The sequence below is a fragment of the Triticum urartu genome, chromosome 4, assembly GCF_003073215.2.
Source record: "Triticum urartu cultivar G1812 chromosome 4, Tu2.1, whole genome shotgun sequence".
In the NCBI taxonomy this organism is placed as follows: domain Eukaryota; kingdom Viridiplantae; phylum Streptophyta; class Magnoliopsida; order Poales; family Poaceae; genus Triticum; species Triticum urartu.
In genome coordinates, this window is record NC_053025.1 from 605,855,743 (window position 1) to 605,870,086 (window position 14,344).

At 45.7% G+C, this 14,344-nt stretch overlaps 1 long non-coding RNA gene across 1 annotated transcript; it reads right to left on the minus strand.

Annotated features, from left to right (window-relative positions):
• Positions 1 to 445: 445 nt before the first annotated feature.
• LOC125554372 lies at positions 446 to 2,092 on the minus strand. The gene is made up of 2 exons (XR_007304382.1): positions 1,378 to 2,092; positions 446 to 673 (listed from the first exon to the last, which is right to left on the minus strand). It is a non-coding gene; the product is annotated as an uncharacterized LOC125554372 (long non-coding RNA).
• Positions 2,093 to 14,344: the final 12,252 nt, after the last annotated feature.

Sequence of the window (14,344 nt, forward strand, 5' to 3'; positions counted from 1 at the left end):
CTATAGCGACCTTTCTTCTGGAATGGTCGCAAACGTTTATGACCAAAATAAGCCTATTGTTCTGTTTTGGTCACTAGCAACCTCCCCAGGCCACGTAGGCATCCAGCGCGGCAATCTGACGTGGCACAAGATTCAGCCCGGTCCAATTCGATTTTCTACATGGGCCTAGCCCAACAATTCGGCCTTTTTACTGTATATTTTCTCTATTAATTTTCTCTAGCTACATGGGCCTGGCCCAACAATTTGGCCTTTTTATTTTGGGCCATGGACTTTTTTAGGACCATTTCATTAAGCCTATTTTTCTGGTTTTTCAGAAATGCACAAGGTTCTGATCCACTATAGTTTGGGCCGCAGCCTTTTTAGAGCCCAAATATTATTTTGTCAAGTAGAACATTTAGTATTTTTCATTCACAGATTTCAATTTACACATTTGAACAACAAAATATCAATAAATCTTTCTATTAACTGATTAAATCCAAAGATCATCCAGTCAAATACTCACAAGAGCAAATACACGTATGCACGTCCAACTTCCACATACAATCAAAAACAGATACACAAGGGTGGCACATCGCTAGCTTAATTCCTACAAGGCCGCGATGGTGGTATCTACGATGTGCGGGAGAAGCATTCAGGACATCCTCTTCCTCTTCTTGTCACCTACGTTCTTGAGCTGCAAGAGGACACAACACCATTAAGCACAGTTGGCCAGACCATATTGACAGGAATCACAAATGTTGGCACCCAGTGTATACTATGTAAGTGCTGGTATATTTTTACTAGCAAAACCATCACTACTGTGCATGCATGCTTGGTTTATAAGCTTCATCCATATAGTTGGCACCATCACTGCATATTGTTGCTACCGATGTACACAAGTGTGCACATACACAGCATGCTGCATGCATACGCTCGCATGCCAGTATAAAGCTGCATCTCGATGCTTTTCATTGCTGATCAAGAGATTGTAATATTTTAATAATCCACTACATGCGCCACATAGCTACTCCTACCTAGGTAGCTATACGTAGGTGTACTAGCAGCCAGCCCAAAGGCGAGTTGATCAACAATTCAACATACACTAGCTAGCCAGCAAGCTACTGCTATGTCCTATCCTAGCAGCAGCAACGACTTTTGTTTGTCATGCATTTAAAGAAATGCATGCATTTCCAGTAAATATAAATGTATGCATGCTGTCATTGGCCTGGACCACACTAGAAGAAAAAATGCTCGCAGCGACCAGCAGATAGATCGACCTAGGTGTGCGCTTCTTTCCAGTCGCCAATTCTAACTGCCATCGACTTGCAAGCTTTACCTACATGGTCACCATGCAGTAATGGCATGCGCACCAAAAGGAAGAGAAGAAACCGAGCATACAGTTTCATGTCGAAGGATTGACATGCCAGAAGAGGTCAGGCCACCGAGGTACAGGTACTCCCTGCGCTTGGTGATGATGGCGGCGCCGGAGAAGCACCCTAAAGAGATGGCAGTTCCGACAAACCCTGTCACGAGGATGTTGGTCGCATAAGAGCAACAGGCAAGTTATGTCAGCCAACATAAATAGCAAGGATGAGAAACGAATGTGAGCATTGAGCAGCAACAAACTAGAACTATAGGTACATAAATAGCAAGTTATTGTCCAAGTAACAAAACAATCAGTCATATCAATTTTGTAGAACTGTAGGTACATAAATTCAGAACCACCAACAAAAATGAAGGCCCAAAAAGTCCATGCTCAGGCCCAAAGTTCAATAACAATAACCCAGACACAGGGTCCAAACCCCACCGCAAAGGGCCCAGGTACAATAGACTAATCTAGAAGCGGAATTTGGCACCTACACAACCTAACTAATAATGCTTGCAAGAACAACCAGACAATGATGGACAAGGACATATAATCAGCAGATATCCAATAATCCAATCACAGGCATTCACAAACAGTACGTGTCACACTCCCATGACATATGGTTTTGTTACCACAGGGTTTGCTCATAAACTATTCTCTATAAGACAGGGACATGTGCAGCAATAATAAAAGCAAATTCATGTTTACCTTGGGTCAAAGTCTATGGGGAGCCCAATCAGAGGTCCAACCGACGCCCCATCCAGGAGGGGTCACATAGCTCTTTACACTGTATCAGAATTAACACATATTTTAGATTATAGAAATAGAATCCTGAACACACCAGTAATAATTGACTTCTGACTAGCAACGGCAAACAGATTTAGGTACAAGCAATTTTATAGCAGGATGAGAAATCTATGTGCAGAAATCATGAATGCACAACGGACCCTCACAGACATTTGTAATAGTACGCAAAGGTAAATAGAGTTCCCAGCAGACAATGTATTCCAGTTATTAAACAAATGCTCACCAAGATAATCAGTACAGTGGTGAACCAAACACAGTAATAATCCAAAGCTGATACTAATAAGCAGCAGGAACCTCTCTACTTTTGTGATATAAAACTAATATCAGACCAATTTTGTACCAAGTTGTACATAATCAGTGATGTACAGCATGGGAATGTCCAACAGTCAGTTGTTAAAAATGTTCAACAACCTTTTAGTTAACTATAAGAGGGCTTGTAGGCTTTCCAAACTATTAATTGACAGAACCCAAAATTGTATAACGAGATCACGTTTTTATTATATGAAAAAAAGTTAACTAAAGCCAACAAAGCAGTAAGGATCAGTGCAATATTAACGTTGACACGTTTACATATTGTGGATGTGGAGCTCGACATCATCAAGGAGCAGGGGTTAATAATGGACAGGTTTAATCTAGACATCTACTAGTTAAATCAGCTTGATTAGCGTCCGAGCTCTATATTGTTTACCACTCACTCAGACTCAGCTTGATTAGGTCTTCCTTGTCTAGTTCAAGCAAGACATGAGTTATTCTATTTCTGGCAACAAGTTTTGAGCTACTCGTATATACACAACAAATTAACACTGAACATTTTTCTACTCTGCTTAAAGCAAATACTACCATTCTGCTCAGGAATAAGTGATATGCTCACAACCTGAATTGCAGTATTGTCCTAACAGCAATCTTAAAGACACTTAATGCCTTATCGAGCCTGGTAAACTTAGAAGGGTAATGCTGCAACAAGTAGTACATGCTTCCCAGCACCAATCTCACTGAAGAAGTGCCAGTCCTCACCTCATCAATCACTGTGAGCTCAAGATCAACGAAAACAGCACGGGGGACATGCTTCCCAGCACCAGTCTCACTGAAGAAGGTGTTGACGCTGATGAAGGCGTGCAGCAGCAGTCCCCTTGGCGTTAACCTTGAACCCCAACGCCAGATCCTGCTCCCCAACCGGCGATGGTGTATCCCTCGACGGATCTGCATCCATAAGGCGAGGTGAGAGAGGGGGTCAGCTACAGCCTCCTGCGGATCGATCGGAGCGGAGGGGGAAAACAAGTGGGGACGAGGGGCACCCACCCGGGCTGGTCCGCCGCCGCGGGGCCTAGGCACGCCGCCAGGATGGCAGCTGCCTTGTCGGGGAGGACGGCAGCGGCCTCCGGGCGCGGTCGTCGGAGGCGCTGCGGAGCTCGTCGCCTCGCGAGCCGCAGGGCGTGGCGGCCGCTGCCGAGGGGCGCGGGGAGGGCGGGCTTGCTGGAGCTTGTGGTGAGGAGCCGGGGACGGCTGCGGGATTGGAGATGAATCACGGGGGAGCTCGAGTGGATCTCCAGCCAGCGGGATTGGAGAGGAATCGGGGGAGGGGGAGGAATCGAGTGGATCTCCGTCTAGGGAGTGGAGGTGGAGGCCGTGGTTGTGCTTGTGGCCGCCGGCGGTGTTGAAGTGGTGAGCGCTGCCCCCGAAACCCTAGCCACGGGGAGCACGGGGAAGAACCAGACGGCCTCGAGGGGAGGGTCCGGGTAGGAGGTGAGGCCACGGGAGAAGAGGGAGCGGAGGGTTGGGGCTCGGGGGTCGGCGACGGTGATCGGCGAAGGAGGCGCCGGCGGTCGGTGAAGGAGGCGGCAGAATTAGATCTAGATCTGGATCGAGGGACTGAGGGGGAAGGGTGTGCCTGTGACTAAGGGAACGAGGGAGAGGTGCTGGATTGAGCGACTGCGGGAGGGTGTGGACGGCTCAGATCGAGTACAGTGGGGGTGATCCGTGGGCTGCCTCCTGATTGGTTCGAAATATGAGGTATTTAAAATTATTTCTTAGACCTAAAAACAGGGTATTTTGTGAAGCAGCTGCCAAAACTATTTTGCAAAATGGCATCACTAAAATTTTCACGTAATTTAGACCACATTTTATGGGTGATAACCAATTTGTATGCATTTCCGATCCTTCTAGCTATTTTTTGTCATTTAAAAAAATTCTTGTTGATTCAGTAGGAAGCGGGTTAAATTTGAACTGCAACCCCCTCATAGTTTGCTCATGATTTTTTCCAAAAAACATTTTTAGGTACAAAAGTAGCTATTTCATTAGAGAAACACCAAAAAAATTTCAAGATTCAATCACTAGCTAGGAACGGTCATTCCCGTCATTTTGACCGAATTTTGAAACGGACATAAAAAATTCAAAAAAAATCAAGAAAATGGAAAACCTTCGCATTGTGTCATTACATGTGACCAAGATACCAAAAAAATAATAAGCTTGTAATACGGCAATTCTTTTAAAAAAGTGTTCTCAGAAATGAGCTATCATGCGTGAAGATTCATGGCTTTCAAGCCAAATGATCAATCTTATGGCTACATTCATGGCATAGTTTGTTCAAATGATCTCATATTGTGCACAAGGGTGCATCTTGGAATTCCAAACAATGTTGCCAAAGGGAGTTTTCATTTTCTTTGCACGGAAAATTCATTTTCCGTTTTTTGAGTGCCCGAAATGATGTTTTTGTTGAAGGACCTCTGGTGAAAAAGACAAATTTCCGCCGATTCAGCTGGAAGCGGGTCAAATTTGAACTGCAGCTGCCTCATAGTTTGCTATTTATTTTTTCCAAAAATCATTTCTAGGTACATAAGTATCTATTTAATCAGAGAAACACCAAAAAAATTCCAATATTCAACCACTAGCTAGGAACGGTCAAGCCCGTTGTTTTGACCGCATTTTGAAACGGGCATAAAAAATTCAAAAAAAATCAAAAAATTGGAAAACCTTCGCATTGTGTCATGATATGTGGCCAAGTTCCTAGGAAAAATAACAAACTTGTAATACGGCAATTATTATAAAAAAGTGTTCTCAGAAACGAGCTATCATGTGTGGAGATCAATGGCTTTCAAGCCAAATGATCAATCTTATGGCCACATTCATGGCATAGTTTGTTCAAATGATCTCATATTGTTCACAAGAGTGCATATTGGAATGGCAAACAATGTTTTCTATGGAAGTTTTCATTTTCGTTGGACGAAAAAACCATTTTCCATTTTTCGAGTGCCTGAAAGGAGGTTTTTTTATGAAGGAACTACCAAATAATTGTTGCAAAATTGGACCAAATCATTTTTATAAAATACTAGGCCATATTTAATGCACAATTGACAAAATGGTTGGGTGTAAAAAATTTTGATCCACCTCTCGTGAAAAAGACAAATTTCCGCCGATTCAGGTGGAAGCGGGTCAAATTTGAACTGCAGCTGCCTCATAGTTTGCTATTTATTTTTTCCAAAAATCATTTCTAGTTACATAAGGACCTATTTAATCATAAATACATGGTTTGGTGGCGATACGTCGAGGTTTGGGCGGTGGCCGAGGGCCCCAACTCTAGAGCGCGTAAACTCGCATGCCCGTCGCGTGGTCACCGCGTGACCGTAATGTTGCCATGTGTTCTGGGCGGCCTAGGCATGTCTAGTGGGTTGGGCACTCCCCAGGTTGGTGCTAGAAAGAAAATTACAACATAAGATTCTCACGAGGAGACCGATCGATGCTCAAACATGAATTAGCAGCCAAGTGTTTGATTAGCGGTACGGGAAATGCACATGGCCAATGGGCGTGAGTTTTGGATGAGGATGATCATATACTAAGGAGAATGTCTTCACAAATTTTTAGCTCAAAAGGAGGATCCTAGGTGGTACTTTCTTTGCAAAGTACCACGCTGGACAAAAATATGAATGTTGAAGCTGGGCTCAAAATAATGAATGGAGTGAGCTGAAATTTTGTGAAGGATGGTTATTTGGGCATAGGAAAGCATTGTAGAAAATTGATACCATTTGGACATGCCAAAGTAGTACTTCCTTCACAATGCTCTTCTATGGACAGAAACTTGGAAAAACTAGTGAGAGAGATTGGATGAATCAAATGAGCTCAAAATTGGAGTAGGTAAGTTACTTAGGTATGGTCATGCATTGGTAAATTTTCAGATCATTTGGGTAAGCCTAGCTAGTACTTAATTCACAAAGCTTCTCTCGAGGTAGAAACTTTGGAAATTTCCCGAGAAAGATTTACTAGGAAAATTGAGCTGAATATTAGCATGTGGCAATGATTTGGGTATGGAAGAGTGCCCGAAAAGTTTGAGGGTAATAGGAGGGGTATATATAACACTTGCTTTGCAACATGCCAATTTGGCCATAAAATATAAATTGAACCTGGGCTCAACATAGATGATTTGACTGAGCTGCAATTTGGAGGAGGGTGATAATTTTGGGCATATGAAGGAACTGTATAAATTTCATGTCATTTAGAGATATAAAAAAGGTACTTCCTTCACAATGCTTCTAGGTGGACAAAAACTTTGGAAATTTGCCGAGGAAGATTTGCTAGGCAAATGGAGCTGAATTTTGTCATGCGGTAATGATTTGGATAGGAAAGAGTGTCCAAAAATTCCGAGGGCAATCAAGAATATATAAATAGCACTTCCTTCATAAAGTGTTGTTGTGAACAGAATGAAAATGAATATTGTTGAATTAGTTTTGAAGTAGGCAAGGAAGGATTTTTACATATTTGATGAAGATATGCCCCAAAGAATTTATGAGATTTTTTGGTAATTTTGGGATTGATAGAAATATAGGTTTCTTCACAACCTTGGGCAAAAACTGCCACATGGACATGACACATAGGCAAAACTGATGAGATGGCACCTAGTCATCACAACCCACCACAATCTACAAGGCTATGACCATCTATATTGGTCATTAACAACTAGAAATAAAGCAGCGGACTAGCACTGTTTGCTTTGTGACCATTTCATGTAAGGAAATTGCGACCTTTCTGACCAAAATGGTCGCAATGGTTTAGGGTTTGGAGCCCCCTGAACAGCTTTTGACCAATTGGTCTAAAATGGTCATAAATTTATGACCAATTCTTTGAGGGTCACTGACAGAAGGTCATAAGTTGACATATTTCTTGTAGTGACACAAGAGTCAGCGGAAGCAACAATATCTGAGTACAGACATGAGTTAGACAAGGATGCCTTAAGAAGGCTAGCACAAAAGTAGCAACGATCAAAAAGGCAAGGCCTCCTGCCTGGGAGCCTCCTAACTACTCCTGGTCATCGGCGGCCTACACGTAGTAGTAAGCATCGGCGGTGGCATCTGGCTCCTGGGCTCCGACATCTGGTTGCATCAACCGGAAAGAAGAATAAAGGGGGAAAAGGGGGAGCAAAGCAACCGTGAGTACTCATCCAAAGTACTCGCAAGCAAGGATCTACACTACATATGCATCGGTATCAATGAAATGGGCTGAATATGTGGACTGAACTGCAGAATGCCAGAAGAGAAGGGGAAAGCCTAGCGTATCGAAGACTAGCATCTTCTGGAAACCACCATCATGCAGCAACAGGAGGGAGTAGAGTAGCATAAAGTAAAGTAGTAGTAGTGTTATCAACCTCGGCCAGAGATCCTTTCTCGACTCCCTGCGAGAAAGCAATCCCAGAGCCATACTATCTAGTTATCATCACAATCGATTACTCTTCACCATCCAGTCTCATCACAAGTATCCAGTTCTAGTTGTATCGATCGGGATACAACTCCAAGTGTCCGTTACCATAGGACAGGCTATCGATAGATGTTTTCTTCCCTGCAGGGGTGCACCAACTTACCCACCACGCTCGATTAACTCCGGCCAGACACACTTTCCTGGGTCATGCCCGGCCTCGGCCAAACAAGACACCGCAACCCGACCTAGGCTTAATAGAGAGGCCAGCACGCCGGACTAAACCTATGCCCCCAGGGGTCATGGACCATCTCCTCGGGAACTCCTGCACGCTGCGTACGCGGTCGGTGAGCAGACCTAGCTACCGCCTTCAACAAGGCAGGCGCTTACGCAGTCCAACCCGGCGCGCGCCGCTCAGTCGCTGACGTCTATTAAGCTTCGGCTGATGTATATGACGCAGAACGCCCATACTATGCCCACATGATGGTTAGTGCTATCAGGCCAGAGGCCCCTCGGATCAAATATCCAAATCGTAATGGATTAGGAATGCGCGGTAACAAGCAGAGACTCACGAAAGATGTGACCCCGTTGCCCCGTCTCGAGGACTTGCGGCAAGGGCTCGGAATGCCCGGCCACGCCTCGTAATTATCTCGCGGGCACCTTCCAGGTCCGCCCGACTCCACATCACTCGCAATTAAGCTCACGCGGGTACCCCTCAGGGCCAACCCGTCTTTAGTAACAGGGTCCAGTGCAAAGTCATAGTAACCATAGTAACCGTGTGTCTAACACCAAGGGGGGAAACCTGAGGAATCACCCTTGTCGGATTCCCACTCGATGTAAACATCAAGGTCAATGTATGAGGAACCACCCTCGAGGTTCACACTTGAGGGGTTGCACGACAGATTCGTATCGGAAGTGGTTAAGGAGGAAATCACCCTCGATGACCACGACCGAATAGCTACTCTACAGAGATCTCATCAGGAGTGATGTATGAGGTTCCACCCTTGGCACTCGATGGTAACTCTGCAGAGTCGAGCAACAAAGGGGCGTGATGTGATGTGAGGTGTCGGGGCCTGGTCTTCGATCCCGTTGATCGGGTCTTCTGATAATCCAGCGGGATGGTCGGGTCAAGTGGGGGGGGGTCACTGATGGGTCTCTAACCAACCTATATTAAGCAGTTTAGGATAAGCAGGTAGGTAACAATAGCAGGATACAATAAACAGGCTATGCAGCAGAATAGGAGCAAACAATAACAGTATCAAAATCTAATGCAAGCATGAGAGAATGGAATGGACGATATCGGGATGACCAAAGGGGGGGGGGCTTGCCTGGTTGCTTTGGCAAGGAGGGGTCATCGTCGACGTAGTCGATCACAGGGGCATCAGTATCGTCACGGGGTCTACCGAAGAGAAGAGGGGGAGAAACAGTAAATATATAGCAAGCAAGTGCATAACAGGACAACAGGCAAAGCTAGACGTGTTCTAACGCGGTGCTACACGATACCGGCGAAGGGGGAACTCAACCGGGAATGTACTGCCGGTTCCGGACCTGTATCAGACAGATGACCGGAGGGGGAATGTTCCATGTTCAGATAGTTAGAGGCATCTGACATGTAAACAGACCGCGCATTCGAATTCGTCTCGTCATTTTGAGCAACTTTCATATATAAAATATATTCATCTGACTTACAGTTTATTTTCTACGATTTTTCAAAGATTTAAACAATATTCTGAAATTACTATTAATAAAAAAATAAAGATTAAAACGCTAGATGCACCCAACACAGTGTACACAAAGTGTACACAGTGACTAACAGGTGGGCCAGGGGGTCCTGGTTGACCAGTAAACGTTTGACTGGTTAACAAGGGTGGGCCCCCTTTCATTCTCTGATTTAGTTATTTAGACTAATTAACTAATTAAGTTAATTAAGTATTTAATTAATTACCTAATTGATTAATTATTATTATTCTTAAAATCTTTTTTTAACTAGATGGGGTCCACTGTCATTGGCTTGGGGGGGCAATTAGCTCCTAAGCTAATTAGGCCAAAAAACACATAAGGGCCGGCCGGCCATAGCAGCAGCAGCAGGATGCAGCCGCGGCAGAGGGCAGCAGCGGCCACGGCGAGGCCGGCCAGCAGTGGCAGGCGCGGCTGCCGACGAGCTGCAGGCGGTCAGCGACGGCTGGAGAAGACTGGAGGCGGCAGCATGCGGCTGCGGGCGCACGCGCAGGGAGCAGCGAGCAGCAACGGGCTGCACGTGCGGCGGACAGGGGCTACACGGGGCAGGGGACGCAGCCAGAGGGACGGCCCAGGGCCGCGGGAAGCGCAACCGACGCAAGGGAGGCGGGCGCGTGTGCGTGCAGAACTCCGGCGCAGCCATGGCGACGAAGCTCGCGGGAATGGCGACTACAGGCACGTATCAACAAAGGGGAGAGGGGAATTTTGGGGAGGAGCTCAAATCGTGGCTGTAGAGGCGCAAAGCGAGCTCGGGGGAGGCTCAGTGGTGGCCGGGAGCAGTAGACGACGCCAGATTTGACGGGGAGGTCCGGCGGCCGGAGAGGAAGAGGTTGGTCCGCTTGACTTGCGCATTCCAGCTCGAGTAGCGGTCGTAGAGGATGTAGAGGAGGCCGACGGAGTCCGTGGACAGGGCTTCAGGCACCGAGGAGGACGGTGGTCGCGCCGGCGAGCTTGGCCATGGCGGTTGCGGTGGTGGCCGTGGTGGATCTGGGTGAGGATGGGAGAGAGGCCGAGAGGGAGAGGGGAGAGCGAGGGGGGTGAGCTGGCGGATCTGGGTGGGGTAGCTAGGGTTCGAGGGGGAGAGGGGAGGTCTTATCTCCTCAGGCGTCGCCAGCGGAGGCGGCTCGGTGGCGACGCGAGCGCGCGCCCTCTCGATCGGGTGAGCAGTGATGAAGACGACCGAGGGGGAAGTGGCTGGGTTAGGCCGGCCTGTTGGGCTAAGGCCCAATGGGGCAGGGGAGGCCTTCATTTACTTTTTTTATTTTTCTGCTTTTCTTTTATAGAGAGGGTTTTGTAATATTTGGGGCGCCGAAATGATTTTTGTAAAATATGGGAATTGCCCACGTAAATACAATGCAATGTTTGGCACTGCCACAATAAGTTTGGAAGAAGTTTGAATTAGTTTGAAAATGCATAAAATCAAGGAAATATGCCCTAGAGGCAATAATAAAGTTATTATTTATTTCCTTATATCATGATAAATGTTTATTATTCATGCTAGAATTGTATTAACCGGAAACATAATACATGTGTGAATACATAGACAAACTTAGTGTCACTAGTATGCCTCTACTTGACTAGCTCGTTAATCAAAGATGGTTATGTTTCCTAACCATGAACAAAGAGTTGTTATTTGATTAACGGGATCACATCATTGGGTGAATGATCTGATTGACATGACCCATTCCATTAGCTTAGCACCCGATCATTTAGTATGTTGCTATTGCTTTCTTCATGACTTATACATGTTCCTATGACTATGAGATTATGCAACTCCCGTTTGCCGGAGGAACACTTTGTGTGCTACCAAACGTCACAACGTAACTGGGTGATTATAAAGGAGCTCTACAGGTGTCTCCAAAGGTAGATGTTGGGTTGGCATATTTCGAGAATAGGATTTGTCACTCCGATTGTCGGAGAGTTATCACTGGGCCCTCTCGGTAATGCACATCACACAAGCCTTGCAAGCATTGTAACTAATGAGTTAGTTGCGAGATGATGTATTACGGAACGAGTAAAGAGACTTGCCGGTAACGATATTGAACTAGGTATTGGATACCGACGATCGAATCTCGGGCAAGTAACATACCGATGACAAAGGGAACAACGTATGTTGTTATGTGGTCTGACCGATAAAGATCTTCGTAGAATATGTAGGAGCCAATATGGGCATCCAGGTCCCACTAATGGTTATTGACCGGAGATATGTCTCAGTCATGTCTACATTGTTCTCGAACCATAGGGTCCGCACGCTTAACGTTACGATGACAGTTATTATGAGTTTATGCATTTTGATGTACCGAAGTTAGTTCGGAGTCCCGGATGTGATCACGGACATGACGAGGAGTCTCGAAATGGTCGAGACATAAAGATTGATATATTGGATGACTATATTCGGACACCGGAAGCGTTCCGGATTAGTATCGGATAAAATCGGAGCACCGGGGGGTTACTGGAACCCCCCGGGGGGTTAATGGGCCTCATGGGCCTAATGTGGAGAAGAGGAAGGGGCTGCCAGGGCAGGCCGCGCGCCCCCTCTCCCCCTAGTCCGAATTGGACAAGGAGGGAGGGGCGGCGCCCCCCCTTTCCTATTCTCCCTCCACCTCTCCTAGTTGGACAAGGAAAAGGGGAGGGGAGTCCTACTCCCGGTAGGAGTAGGACTCCTCCTGCGCGCCTCCATAGGGCCGGCCGCACCCCCCCCTTGGATCCTTTATATACGGAGGCAGGGGGCACCCCTAAACACACAAGTTGATCCACGTGATCGTTCCTTAGCTGTGTGCGGTGCCCCCTGCCACCATATTCCACCTCGATCATATCGTTGTAGTGCTTAGGCGAAGCCCTGCGTCAATAGAACATCATCATCGTCACCACGCCGTTGTGCTAACGGAACTCATCCCTGAAGCTTTGCTGGACTGGAGCCCGAGGAGCGTCATCGAGCTGTACGTGTGCCAAGAACTCGGAGGTGCCAGAGTAACGGTGCTTGGATCGGTCGGATCGGGAAGACGTACGACTACTTTCTCTATGTTGCGTCAACGCTTCCGTTGCGGTCTACGAGGGTACGTAGACAACACTCTCCCCTCTCGTTGCTATGCATCACCATGATCTTGCGTGTGCGTAGGAATTTTTTTGAAATTACTACGTTCCCCAACATAAAATGGGAAAGCAAATTAATTTGCTGAGTTGGCACTATTTTAATTTGCTATAGTCCATCTTAGCTTGGAGGTGATGTTGTTTTCTTTAACAATCATTTGTTACGGAATTTTGACTAAATGATGGACTATTTTGCAGCAACTTTTGTGCAACTTCAAAATTCACTTGCAAAATGAATTTGATTCCAAAGTGGAATTTCAATGAGATTTGAATCAAGGGGTGATCAAGCAATGCTTAGTTAGCATAGTCATAGAGGTTTACTTTAGCATGACACTGGGGGTGTTACAAATCTCCTCACTACAAGAAATCTCGTCCCGAGATTTAAGAGGTGGAGTAATGGGAAAGACTCGGGAAGGATGGAGCTCAACACAAGATAGGTACATGAGGACTCTGTCAGTGAATGTGGCAGAGACATCTCTTGAGTTGAAATTCAAGAAAGTCATCAAGAGGAAGGTGAGGTGCAATAAGAAGCTTCAACCTGATAGACAATCGTTTGTTGCCTAAAACAAGGGGTGAAGGGGGTCCAGAGCTATGGGAATAAGTATTGCGTCTGATACCAGAATAGATTGCCTCTCAGAAGGTGGCTCGGGATTTTCATATGAAGCCAAGCATTAGAAATATCCTTAGAAACAAGGGTGTACAGGTGAGTCAGGTTTCGATCTTGAGGAACTGTGGGTTATTGGCCCACCATGTGGGTTAAAAGAAGGTAGGCGCTAACATCTTAAATGGTCATGATAGCAAGGTAGGTCAGAGGATAGCCTGTCATTTATGTTGGCAACAACGTGGATACCAAGGGCGAGGGACGAAGAGAACTATTTTCCTGCTCGTTGAACGAGGCGGACCAATAGGCAAAGTTCTCGTCCATTGGGGGTTACCGGGATGCCGTCAGCAATAGTAACAGGGTCACACTAACAGAGTTGTAAACCGAGATGTTTCCATAAGCAGGGAATTATTTCTTCTTATAACATATATAGATCACAAGAAAGGTTAAGCAAACCAACGGAAAGGAAAAATATGTTTATACACAAGATTTAGGAGTGTATCTTTTCCCAAGCAAAGTAGAGCTTGATATACATGTTAGATCAACAAGTACAGCACCATTTGGATAAAGGGGCAAGGGAATTCATGATGTTATCCATACAACGGTGTTTGGATAATAGAGCAAGAAACATTTGTCAATGCACTTCCAATGTTCTTGTTGTTGTTCGGCGTACCACAGTCATGCTTCGAGGTAACATTAACATGATGTTTCAAGCAAGATTGACTCTGAAGGTCACAAGAAGTACAAAGGAACAATTCCAAGAATGTTAAGGAATGTAAGATATAACCAAAACATGACCAACTCTGTATTGGTAGGAAGTCAAGGATGGTGTCGATGACAACACAAATCATCGACGGGCAAGGATGGTATTTCCCATCATGAATTCGATTGATATCCTGGAAGAGCTCAAAATGTTGACGATGATCACGACAGAATTGTCGAGAGATTTCATGAAGGTGTAATCGATCGGCGATGACATCAAGTCAAAGGAATGATGAAGCAAGAGGTTATTGGAACCATGGGTACATCACAAACTCGGAATCCAGCTTGTTGTTCAAGGAAAAATGATATGACGAGAAAGATCG